Source organism: Mus musculus, chromosome 3, assembly GCF_000001635.26.
Source record: "Mus musculus strain C57BL/6J chromosome 3, GRCm38.p6 C57BL/6J".
NCBI lineage: Eukaryota > Metazoa > Chordata > Mammalia > Rodentia > Muridae > Mus > Mus musculus.
The window spans coordinates 116,092,483-116,103,980 of record NC_000069.6 but is presented as its reverse complement, the minus strand read 5'-3'; the positions used below and the strand labels follow the sequence as shown (position 1 = coordinate 116,103,980).

Here is an 11,498-nt window from a genome sequence, read left to right as displayed (position 1 = left end):
CTCTGTAGACCAGGACAGCCTCAGACTTACATATATCTGCCTGCCTCTGCCTCCTAAGTACTGGGATTAAAGGCATGCAAAACCCTTATTTATTACTAAAAATAAACCATGATTTGTTTTAATAATACAGCTTAAACACATTAACTCTAAAAATATTTTTCTTCATATTATGACTTACACGATTTTTAAAAATGTAGCCATTTATTTTCCGCTATTGTTAAAAGTCCAAGACATTAACTGCAAAATCCAAGGCTCTCCCAAGGCATGGATCACCAGTGTGATGTCTTCAGGTTCACCTTTCATGCCACTGGAGGATGAGAAGCAACGTGGATGGAGCTGGTCCCACCTATAATAAGGCCTCCTTCTGGCTACCTTCTGAAGGGTATGAAGGACCAGTCTAGAGATGTTTCACAGTTAACAATTTTTAAAATAAGTAAGAATATACTCTAAAATAAGAATATCATTGAAAACATCTAATAAATAGTCACCTATCATATCGAGAGGGAGGGAGGAAGAGAGGGAGAGAGAGAGAGAGAGAGAGAGAGGGAGGGAGAGAGAGAGAGAATGAGAATGATGATGATGCTCAGCTCTGGCACTGCAGTAGGCATGTCTGCATCAACATATAAGGAATGCTTTGTGCTATGACTTAACAGTAGCTCTGACATAAGTACAACAGGAAATTTTCAGTCATGATATTGCATATGTACACTTTTAAGTATGTAGCCTACCACTGACTGATCGTCTTTATGTACTGTCTGACTGTGCCCAAATAAAATCCATCTAGAGAAAAGAAGACCCTAGAAGTTGCTTTTCACTGTTGTTTCTGTTGTCAGGTTGCCAAGATATCTCTCTCTCTCTCTCTCTCTCTCTCTCTCTCTCTCTCTCTCTCTCTCTCTCTCTTATTGGAAGGAGGGTCGAACAAAGAAAAAGGATGGAAATATGATTGATGCCAATGTTCTATCCAAGGTGAGGCAGAGGATTGTGGGGGTGCAGTACAGTGTACCAAACTATTTATTCCAGTAAATTTGGAAGAACTAGAGAATCATAAAGGCTAACACTCCCTCTCTGGGCAGTGGGAGCTTTGTAGAGCACACATGAGCTGAGAGCTTTCTGGGTGTGATGTGGAAGCAGTAACAGCACTAGGAAAGAGGTTGGAAGGATGGAGTAGGTCAGGGGTGCCTAGAAACAGTCAGAAAAACACAGTGATACTGAGGACAAGGTACACTGAGAATGTCTGCCATCTTCCAAAGTTAATAACATAATGTGTACCAAGAATGTGGAGGCCATTCTGTATCACCCAAATTGAACAGAATGATAGTTATCCAGAAGAAGCCAGAAAAGACCTAACAACACTGTGAAGGCCATAAGACTCCTGGTGCCTGCATTGACCAAACTCCATATGAAGTTGCTTGAGTATGTTCAAATCTCTAGATTTCTAGCTGCTTTTTACACTAGTTATTGAAAGAGGGTAGTGGAAATCTCCAGACATGTTTTTCCTTCAATTTTGACAACTTGACTTTGTGTACTTTTACAAATATTTATTTATTTATTTATTTGCATCCTATATGCTGCCCACCCCCAGTCCCCACCCACAGAGTTTCTCCCCCTTACCCTTGTCTCTGAGAGGGCCGACCCCTCCGTGTCCCCCCACCCTGGTATATTAAGTCTCTGCAGGATTAGGCACATCCTCTCCCACTGAGGCCAGACAAGGCAGCCCTCTGCTACATATGTGTGCTGGGGTCTCAGACCAGCCCATGTATGCTCTTTGCAGAGTGGTTCAGTCTTTGGAAGCTCCTAGGGGTCTGGGTTAGTTGGAACTCTTGGTCTTCCTGTGGAGTTGCTATCCTTTTGAGGGCCTTCCATCCTTCCTCTAACTCTTCCTTAGGCATTCCTGACTTCTGTGCAGTGGTTGTCTGTGGGTATCTGCATCTGTCTCAGTCAGCTTCTGGGTAGAGGCTTTCAGAGGGCTGCGACACTAGGGTCCTGTTTACAAATACAACATAGCATCATTAATAGTGTGAGGGATTGGTGCCTATCCATGGGACGGATCTCAAAATGGACTGGTCTCTGGTTGGTCATTCTTTCAGTCTCTGCTCCATCTTTGTGCCTGCATTTCTTATAGACAGGACCAATTTGGGGCTAAAAGTTTTGTAGGTGGATTGGGGTCCCTATCCCTCCACTGGGGGTTCCTATCTTGTGGTCATCTCTTCAGGTTTCATATCCCCACCGTTGAGCATTTTGGCTAAAGTCCCTTGCATTGACCCCCCTTATCCTGTATCTCTGGAACTTTCTAGAGAATCTCCCCACTCCCTATCCCCAGGAGCTGCGTATTCCCATTCATTTTCCTGACCCTTTCTCTCTCTATGCCTGATCCTACCCCCCCCCATTCCCCTTGTCCTCCTCTCTCCTACCAAGATCCCTTCCTCCCTCTGCTTCCTCTGTATGTAGAAGAATGCAAATAGATCCATGTTTATCACCTTGCACAAAGCTCAAGTCCAAATGGCTCAAAGACCTCATCATAAAACCAAACACATTGAGTCTAATAGAAGAGAAAGTGGAAAACCTTGAGCCCATTGGCACAGGTGAAAATTTCATGAACAGAACATCAGTTTTTCAGGCACTAAGGTCAAGAATTAATAAATGAGACCTCATGAAACTGAAAAGCTTCTGTAAGACAATGGACACTGTCAATAGGACAAAATTGCAGCCTACAGATTTATTTACAAGATATAGACTTCCATAAGCTTAGACATCTCTGATAGACAGATGGTCAGAAATAAAAAAAAAAAAAGGCACATTTAACTTAGGTCTTCAGTTTGTTTCAGGAAGGAAAAAATCCTGGTGCTTTAGAATCTCAGAATACTATGCTAAATCTCTGAGATGAGCTCACTGGGTACCTATCCTCTTGGGTTGCATTTTGAAGCATATGGGTTGCTATGTTAAAACAACCATCTGCCATCAAGAGCAAATTCTTAAGGAAATTGCTTTGGACTGAAAAGTATAGCACATGTTTGCTCTCAATGCTTATCATATGTTTACAATCTGGAAGCTTAAAAGAAAGAGGTTTTTAAAAAGGGGGAGTGTATAAAAAGAAAAATTAAAAAGATAAGCAAAAACAAACCGAAAGGAAAAGTCCAACTAATTAAAGAAATAAAACGAATCACTTTAAAAGGATCATGTCGTCTTTTAACAGTGGGGGCAAGAGACAGAATTAGCCATAAAATATTAGAATTAGCCAAAATATTAGAATTAGCCAAATAGACAGAGCTAGCCATTCAATATTGTACTGGAAGATGGAGTTAATATGTACTCAGGTAAAATTGGTTATTTGAGGTAAATGATAGTTTAAATATGTATTTTATGTAGGCTTTCCATTGTGGCCCCTTCATGATGCCCAGTCCTAATCTTCAAACCTGTGGATGTGTTGCCTTACACGGTGAAAAGGACTTTGCACTTATAATTGGATGAAAGCTCTTGACCTTAACATAATCTCCTGCATCTCTGAAATGGTTCTAGTGGGATCACAAGAGTTCTTTGTAAAAGGGAACTAGGAGGACCACAGTTAGAAATGAAGATAGGCTATCAGAAACAAAGTAATGAACTTTAAGGATGGAGGAAGGGACCACACTTGAGTCAGGTGGTCTCTGAAAGATGCACAATATGAGAAAATAGGTCATCTCCCCATCCCCATAAAACAGCACAGCCTACAGACACCTTGAGCATAGTCCTATAAAACTCTAGTTTTGGTTCTTATGAGAATAGATCTAAGACAATCTATTTATGTTTTAAGATACCGAGTTTGTGACAATCTAATATCCACAATAGAAAGCTACAGAGAATTCCAAAACCTCATAATAGAAAAACACACATTCCGCATCCTCTTGTCCTTCATCTTTATATCTAGTCCATTCCCCAAACCCATGTTTCCTCTGACCATATCTCCTTGCCATCCTGTTTCTTCTCATCCGTATCCTTGAACATCTTCTGACTGTATTCTCTAGATTGTTGCCTCCATTCCCTTTAGCCTAACTGCAGAATACCCCTCTTCTGCCAGGGTGACACTGTTAAATGTCTGTGTAAGAAATTTAGTTGGGAATATACTACTTAAAAAAAAAAAAAAGGCCCAAGTCTTTACAATGACATCAAGAACGAGATGTTGCTTCATTCCTTGCAGCTTCATGCACTGTGACCCAAAACACAGCATTCAGCCCTGCTCCTGTACCTGCCTGGCACACTTTCCTCCCTCCGGATCATCTCAACACATCACCCATGATAAATGCAACTCAACTTCAAAGTTTGCTTTCCCTGATCATTGACTACACCTGGCTTCTTGGTATCTAATCTGTTGTAGCTGTTTCCATCCTTCAAGGCCAATCCCAGATGATACTTATTCTAGAAAACATTCTCAACTCTTTCAGCTACAAGTTAGTACTCTCATCTGGAAACACACTTACGTATAGAATTGTTAAAACACCCATCACATTCTTTCTTGTCACAACTGCTCCTGTGCACACATATCTTCATGTAATAAGCAACTAAAAACAGAGAAAATGTCTTGCCCATTGTTATTATTCAACTCTCCACAGCCTAGTGTATACACTGTCTGATAAATTATAGGGTTATTAAGCTACTGAACTTCATATGTTTGTGAAGATAGCAACCTATCTCCTATTTCTCTTCTTCCAACTCAAGTTCTTAGTATAATGAAAGCTCCTAATGATCATGGGAAACTGAGTACAATGATTCTTGGTGCCACCGAGAATGACTGGTGGCTTCCTCTTCATGGATAAAGCAAAAGCATCAGTTGCTATAAACTCTAAAGGCCAAAGGGACAATAATTTTAGAGGACTGAATCTTTTGTGGGACAGATTCCCAAACCAGTATATTGTTCAGTCCAGAAAAATCTGTGTGGTGCTGTGTCATTAGCCCCAGTGGTAGAAGTGTATCTTTCTTCAATCTCTGAGCTCCTGCCAACACATAGAATACACCATTAACCAGATCCAAGCACCAATAACTTAGTAGGAAAAACTGGCCTCTTTTAGGGAGAGGGAGGGGAAAAGAAAGGATGACTCTAAATCAAGAGTTTGTTAACATAATTGATAACAATCACTTTTGAAGGGAAAATATCAATTAGATTTCAGTATTTGTTATTAGCAGTGGCCCCGAATGAAATAAGAATGAAAAGAAACTGGGGATGGGAAGATGGCTCAGGGGTTAAGAGTTGCATACATCTCTTGCAGAAGACCCAAGTTCAGTTCCCAACACACCCAAGTTGAACTCACAACTGCTTGTAATTCTAGCTCCACAGGGATCTGACACTGTTGGCTTCTAATGATATCTGTACTCACTGTACACACACACACACATACACACACACAATTAAATTGTTTAAAAGAATGAAAAGAAATGAACTATAATAAAAAATTTGCCGAAATCCAACAAAAAAAAAATAGCCATTAGATTGTATGATAAAATGCCAAGCTACCTTTAAGTAAAACCACGTGGCATAGAAGTACACACTACCATCAGTACTCATGAGCGTGCCTAAGAACTACTAGAGAATGCGAGTTCATACGAATGTAAAATGATGATTGGTTTGAAAAACAAAATTGGATTCTTTTGCAAATAACTGAAAACCTAGGATAAAATTAGAAGTGATGTAAGATAGTTGGTTAGAAGATAGGCTGGCAAGGACCAATACCTTTTTCTTTCTTTCTTTTTTTTTTTTTAAAGCTAAATAGTAAAACTTTGAAGGAGAAACTCAGTCCTCTCCCAGTTCCAAGAAACACTTCAAAACATCTAAGAAGAACTTTACCAATAAAGATTATAAAGAAAACTATAAAATTTTATTTAAAGTTATAAAGTGAAATATAAATGTAGAAAATTCAACAATAAAAAAGCAACTGGCTTATTTGGAAAGAATAATTGGAGTGTTATGGCCCAAGAATAAGTAAATATTAATGATGCACAAAAAGCTTATAAACGGATGAGCAACTGAACTGGAAATTGAGCAGGATGCATGGAAAGTCACAGAAAGCAAAAGTGACAAAGTGGCACTGCCTGAATGTCCAGGAACCAGAGGCTCGATAGCCCAAGAGACTCAGGATAGAACCAAACAGCTGAAAAATTAAGTCAATAAAATGATTCCCACAGGTGCCTAGTCCGATTGACACCAGAGAGGCTTTCCTCCCCCTCCCACAGCTGATGGGATCAGATGCAGAGACCCACAGCCAAACATTAGATGGAGCTCAGGGAAGCCCACAGATGAGAGGGAGGAAGGATTATAGGACCCAGAAGGGTCAAGGACGCCAGGAGAACACAGCCCACAGAATCAGCTAAGCTGGGTTCATAGGAGCTCACAGAGACTGAAGCAGCAATCACGGAGCCTGCATGGGTTTGAGCTAGGTCCTCTGCATATATGTTATGACTGAGTAGCTTTGGTGTTCTTGTCGGACTCCTTCCAGTGGGAATAGGGCCTGACTCTGACTCTTTTGCCTGCCCTTTACCTTCTCCTGGATTGCCTTGTTCAGCCTTGATAGGAAGACTTGTGCCTATTTACTGTACAACTGTACAAGTCTTTGTAACTTGTTACACTGTGCTCAGTTGCTAACCTTAGGAGAGCTGCTTTTTTTTTTTTTTTTTTTTTTCTGAAGAGAAATGAGAAGTGTATCTGGAGGAAAGGGGAGGTGTGGGGGGAGGGCAGGCGTCTGGGAGAGGTGGAGGGAGGGGAGAGTGCAGTCAGGATGTGTTGTATGAGAGAAGAATAAAAAGTAAAATAGAAAACAGACTTCTAAGGATAAATTTTGGATTTTTCTAATGACTTGTATTGATCATCATACCATATGTTCGTTGGTTGTTCACGTGCTTTCTTCAGTAAAGTATCTATTGAAAAAAAACAAAGATTTCAAAAGTCTAAAAGTTCACACAAACTCAGGAAAGTATAAACATGTAATAATGAGATTTTATTTGAAAAACAGATGCCTATTAAATATAAGCATTAGACACAAAATACTGGCAGAGGGCTATGAGGCAAGATGTCTTATCATTATGAAAGAGATGGACTATTGTGTTTGGAGCAAGGCATCTAGCAACAGTGATTAGTAAAGTGGAAATAATATCCTTGTGTGTATTCTCTACCATTGGGAAAAAAATGGATCTGGCGTGTAGGGTGTAAATGTTGGGATATGCACCAGTATTCGTGTTGGGAAAAGCTAATAGGGTTTTTAATAATAAGTTGTATTTATTATTATTCTCTCTGTGTGCCTGATGTGTGTGTATGGGGGGAGAGATTCTCATGAGGAGGTCAGACAGAGAACAGTGCTATGGAGTCACTTTTCCCTTCTTACCTATTCATAGGTCACAGGAATTGAACTCAGATCTCCGGGCTTGCATGGCTAGTGTCTTTGCTGCCAGAAGCAGATGATAAGGGTTTTTGTTTGAGTGCTCGTCTATGCTGAATGTCTCCCAAGGGCTGTGGCCTGCACCAGATACCAGGAAGTATGATAAAGAGCTCCCATTTTACAAAGGCTCTGCTTGTAGCTGAGGAGCGATTGCATAGAGACAGCAACAATGAGCAGATATTTCAGATCCCATAAATGAAAGCAAGGATTGGTGGGTAAGGGAGAGGTTGTAGGGCAAGGGCAGTGTGCTACCAGAAAGGACAGTTATAGCCCTATTATTGAAAAAAAAATCACTAATCCTGACAAACATCATTGAGGAGCTTGGCATGGCCCTTTGTTAAGACTAATGCTACCAAACAAAGCTGTAGTAGCAAAAAAAAAAAAAAACACAATTTGGAAGACGCTATGGAATAAAGCCAAATTAAACTAATTTTTCACTTCACTTGAAGTCTCAAAGTAAGGGAAATGGGACGGACCATCGCAGTGAAGGCCAGAATGTTTTCTGCAGATGTACAATAGTCATCTTGGCTGATTAAATGACTCTACACAGTGTGTCCTGTCTGGGTGAAAGGGCCAGGCACATAGAAGTAAGCAGGAATAGACAGGCACATAGAAGTAAGGTAGTAAGTTGTATATGCCTGGGAGCTGACACTGAAAGGGAATTAGCATGGGATTGGATTACTGTTTCCCTCTGAGAAATGTCTTGCGCACTGGCATTCAGGTGGTCTGGGAACAAGAAAGAAAGAAGAGAGATCTGGTTTTCACAGAGAAAGAGATGCTCACTCCCCAAATGTCCACCAAGCATCTGCTGTCCACCCAGCAGCAAGAGGTGAACTGGAATTGAAACTGTTGGAAACTGCTAATCTTGTGGTGAGGATCATGGCTTGTCCCCACTCTACCCCAGCTGCAGTGTTATGGTCTAGAAGGATAATGAGGCTGAAACTGGAAACAGGTAATCCATTAATTCCTGAACTAGATGGTGATAAGAGATCTCAACTGAGCCAGGAAAAGGGAAGGAAAAAGATAACCATAAATCACACGAAGCATCATGCTGGTCCAAGGTTGTCAGAGCATGATGGGAACACTGTGCTGAGAGTGCGCACAGCAGCCATTGTACAGAGGGCAATCATTAAATGTTGCTAAATTAGAGGAAGTCAATCAGGCTGAGACCGTGATTAAAAGAGCTGAGCTGTTGAAAAGAGAAGAGCTGGGGTTGAGGAATGTGCCTCCAAATATACTTATTAGAACGGAAAATAATAAAGTATGTTCAGATAGAGGGTGAATTACAGGATTTCTTTTAAATGTGAGATTGTAGGAAATTGTAGTGTGATTTTTAGAAGGGCTAACTTTGGAATGCCTAGGGCCCGTTCCTCTGATATCAAAGACTAAGACCAGAGTAGACCCCTAAATTGGTAGAGTCTTTGCCAGCATAGCTTCCTGTAGTAGCAATTCTAAAGGAGGGCATCCAGGGGACAAGCCCAGGGCTTAGCTCACAAACAGGAAAGTTGGACCAATGCCCCAGTGATTGGACAGCAACACTCCAGTACTGATGATGATGATAATGATGGTGATAATAATAATAATAGTAATAATAATAATAATAAATAATGCAAAGGTAACTGGAGAAGCCAAATAGTCAGGATGCTATAACCAGGGGTTATAAAAATAAATAAATAAAGGTTAAAACTGGTTTTGGAGGCAGGTGGCAATGACTAAGTTCAAATCAGGTTAGGACAATGTTTATATCATGTCAGATCATATGACCACCATATCAAAGAAGATTTCTGCTCAGTACAAACACTAGCAGACATGTGCTATTTTACTTCTATTTTTTTTTCTGTCTAATTAAATGAGACAGGACCCAACATTTTAAACAACTAAGACATGGTGACCTAATTTGGTGTCTGTTGCTTCTATAAAATGCCTGAACAAGAAGCAACTGTGGGGTGAAAGAGGCCTATGCCACTGTATGCTTCTTGGCTACAAGTCCATCACTGTGAGGACATCACAGTGATAGGAGCTAGAAGCAGCTGCTCACATCACAATCACAGTCAAGAGAAATAACTGAATGACACTTGCTTGGCTGTGCTTAGCTTGACCTCCTGACTTGTGTATGCTTCAGGACACGCAAACCCTCCCTGGAATAATGCCTTCCACAGTAGGCTAGGTCCTCGGGTATCAGTTACTTAGCAAAACCCTACAGATAAGCTTACAAACCTAAGATACATGAATGTTGCTTGATGGGTATAGAAGATTCTCTCAAAGCTTTTGAATTGGGGTGTTTTTGGAGTAGTACTCACGTAATATCTGTAAAGAAGATATGTGTGAGATAAGAGATTGGGCCAGCAGAAATGGTTTCTCATATAAAGAAAAAAAAGTAGCTGTGGTACGGAGGGACATGATTATAACCCCAGCATAGGCTGAGGCAGGAGAAAATTGAGTTTAAGGACAGTTGGAGCTGTAAAGAGAGTTCTATGCTAGACTGGGGTACACAGTGAGATTCTGTCTCAAGGGAGAATAAGAAGAAGTAGTGCTGGCTTTAGTTGTAGTTGAGGGGAGCAGGGAGCATAAGTAGAGAGTGCAAAAAAAAAATCAAGAGTGTTAATCTAAGTACATATTGCCAGATTGACCCCACGAAAAACATTCATTCACATCTTTACCCAGGATGTGACAGAGCAGGCTGAGAACAGCCAACAAACACTACTAAAACCCACTTGCTGAAGGTGGCTTCAAAACAAGGGGAATCTTGGTGAGGAAATCTGAAGCGCTTGCAACGGAAAGCACTTGTTCTTCGCATGACTGCTCTCATCAGTTAGGCGCAAGCCTGAAGAAAGTTAAAATAATATTTGAATCTCAGCTGGTGAAGACTTACCCACTGAAGAGATCAGGAGTAGGCAAGATCTCAGAGAGGTGCAAGGAAGAACTCTGCAAGGTTCACGGTGTTGGATGCTGAGAGGCAGCAATGTAAAGATTGAAGAGTGGCCAAGTAGTCAGAATCAAGGCATCTGGCTTACAGATTTATCTATTCCTGTCAAAATCAGAAGACAGGATATGATCTTTTAAACACGTGGTAGTAAGAATGAAATCTTGTAATCATTAGTGAAGCTTGGAAAGATGGAGTTCAAAGTTCTAATATAATGAAGGATTATTTTCAAACGTTTTGATAGATCACTTCATACAGCCCAAGACATCATTGACATGATGGACAAGCCTGTCAAAGAAGATGCATGGCGTTTAAGGCAGAGCGATCACAGCCAACACTCAAAGGAGTACCACGTGAACAGTGTCCGATTTCATGAGAACAGAAGTAGCCCCTGATACAGGCTTACCAAAAATTTAAGCTATTATGAGAATAATTCATTTCCTCTCGCGTTTATCCAAGGAAGTGAGACAAACCCAGCCTTTCCTTTAGGTCACTCCAGGAATTCCATAGAAAGGGCTTGAGATGTAAACTGGTTCCTGAAAGAGAATGTGTTACTCCCAGTGAAGGGATGAAGAAGAACCTTATAGTCAACATTTCAAGTTAGAAGTGGGTAGATCCATCCTTTTGCTGGTAAAGAAAGTCCTTGCAGATAAAAGAAAACACTTCCTTTGGGGAGACAGGAATTCCTTGAGCCCAGAATACTAAACCCTGAGAAAGGCAGAGACAGATGATTGGGGCTTGGAACTCTCTCTCTCTCTCTCTCTCTCTCTCTCTCTCTCTCTCACACACACACACACACACACACACACACACACACACACTGTTTATTTTATCTTATCTCCTCTGTATAGCCAAGTTTCTACTTTCAGATGAGAGTCTCCATGAGATGTAAGAGTGGGTCTAGTTTATGGAAGCGCTTAGCTTTCTGGCCTGCGAAGAAAGACATTCCTTTCCTTTTATGAAATCCTTAAGGCAGGAAGATGGATATTCCAGGCTACTTCCTTTACTATTCTTCTAAGTAGACTCTTCCCGTCTGAGACATGCCCATGCTGGGAAGGGTACCTGGTCCCATGGAAATGATAACCAGGTGTCTCTTTATGTTTGTACCAATGGCACAAACCAGGGATTGTAAGTCGCTATAAGTGATGAGTTTAATCTTACAGGAGGCTGCGAGC

The 11,498-nt window shown here is 40.9% G+C and overlaps 1 long non-coding RNA gene across 1 annotated transcript; it reads right to left on the bottom strand.

The window, feature by feature from the left end:
* Positions 1 to 1,607: 1,607 nt before the first annotated feature.
* Positions 1,608 to 10,388, bottom strand: Gm31384. The gene is made up of 3 exons (XR_375970.2): positions 10,273 to 10,388; positions 6,840 to 6,882; positions 1,608 to 1,983 (listed from the first exon to the last, which is right to left on the bottom strand). It is a non-coding gene; the product is annotated as a predicted gene, 31384 (long non-coding RNA).
* Between the last annotated feature and the right edge of the window lie 1,110 nt (positions 10,389 to 11,498).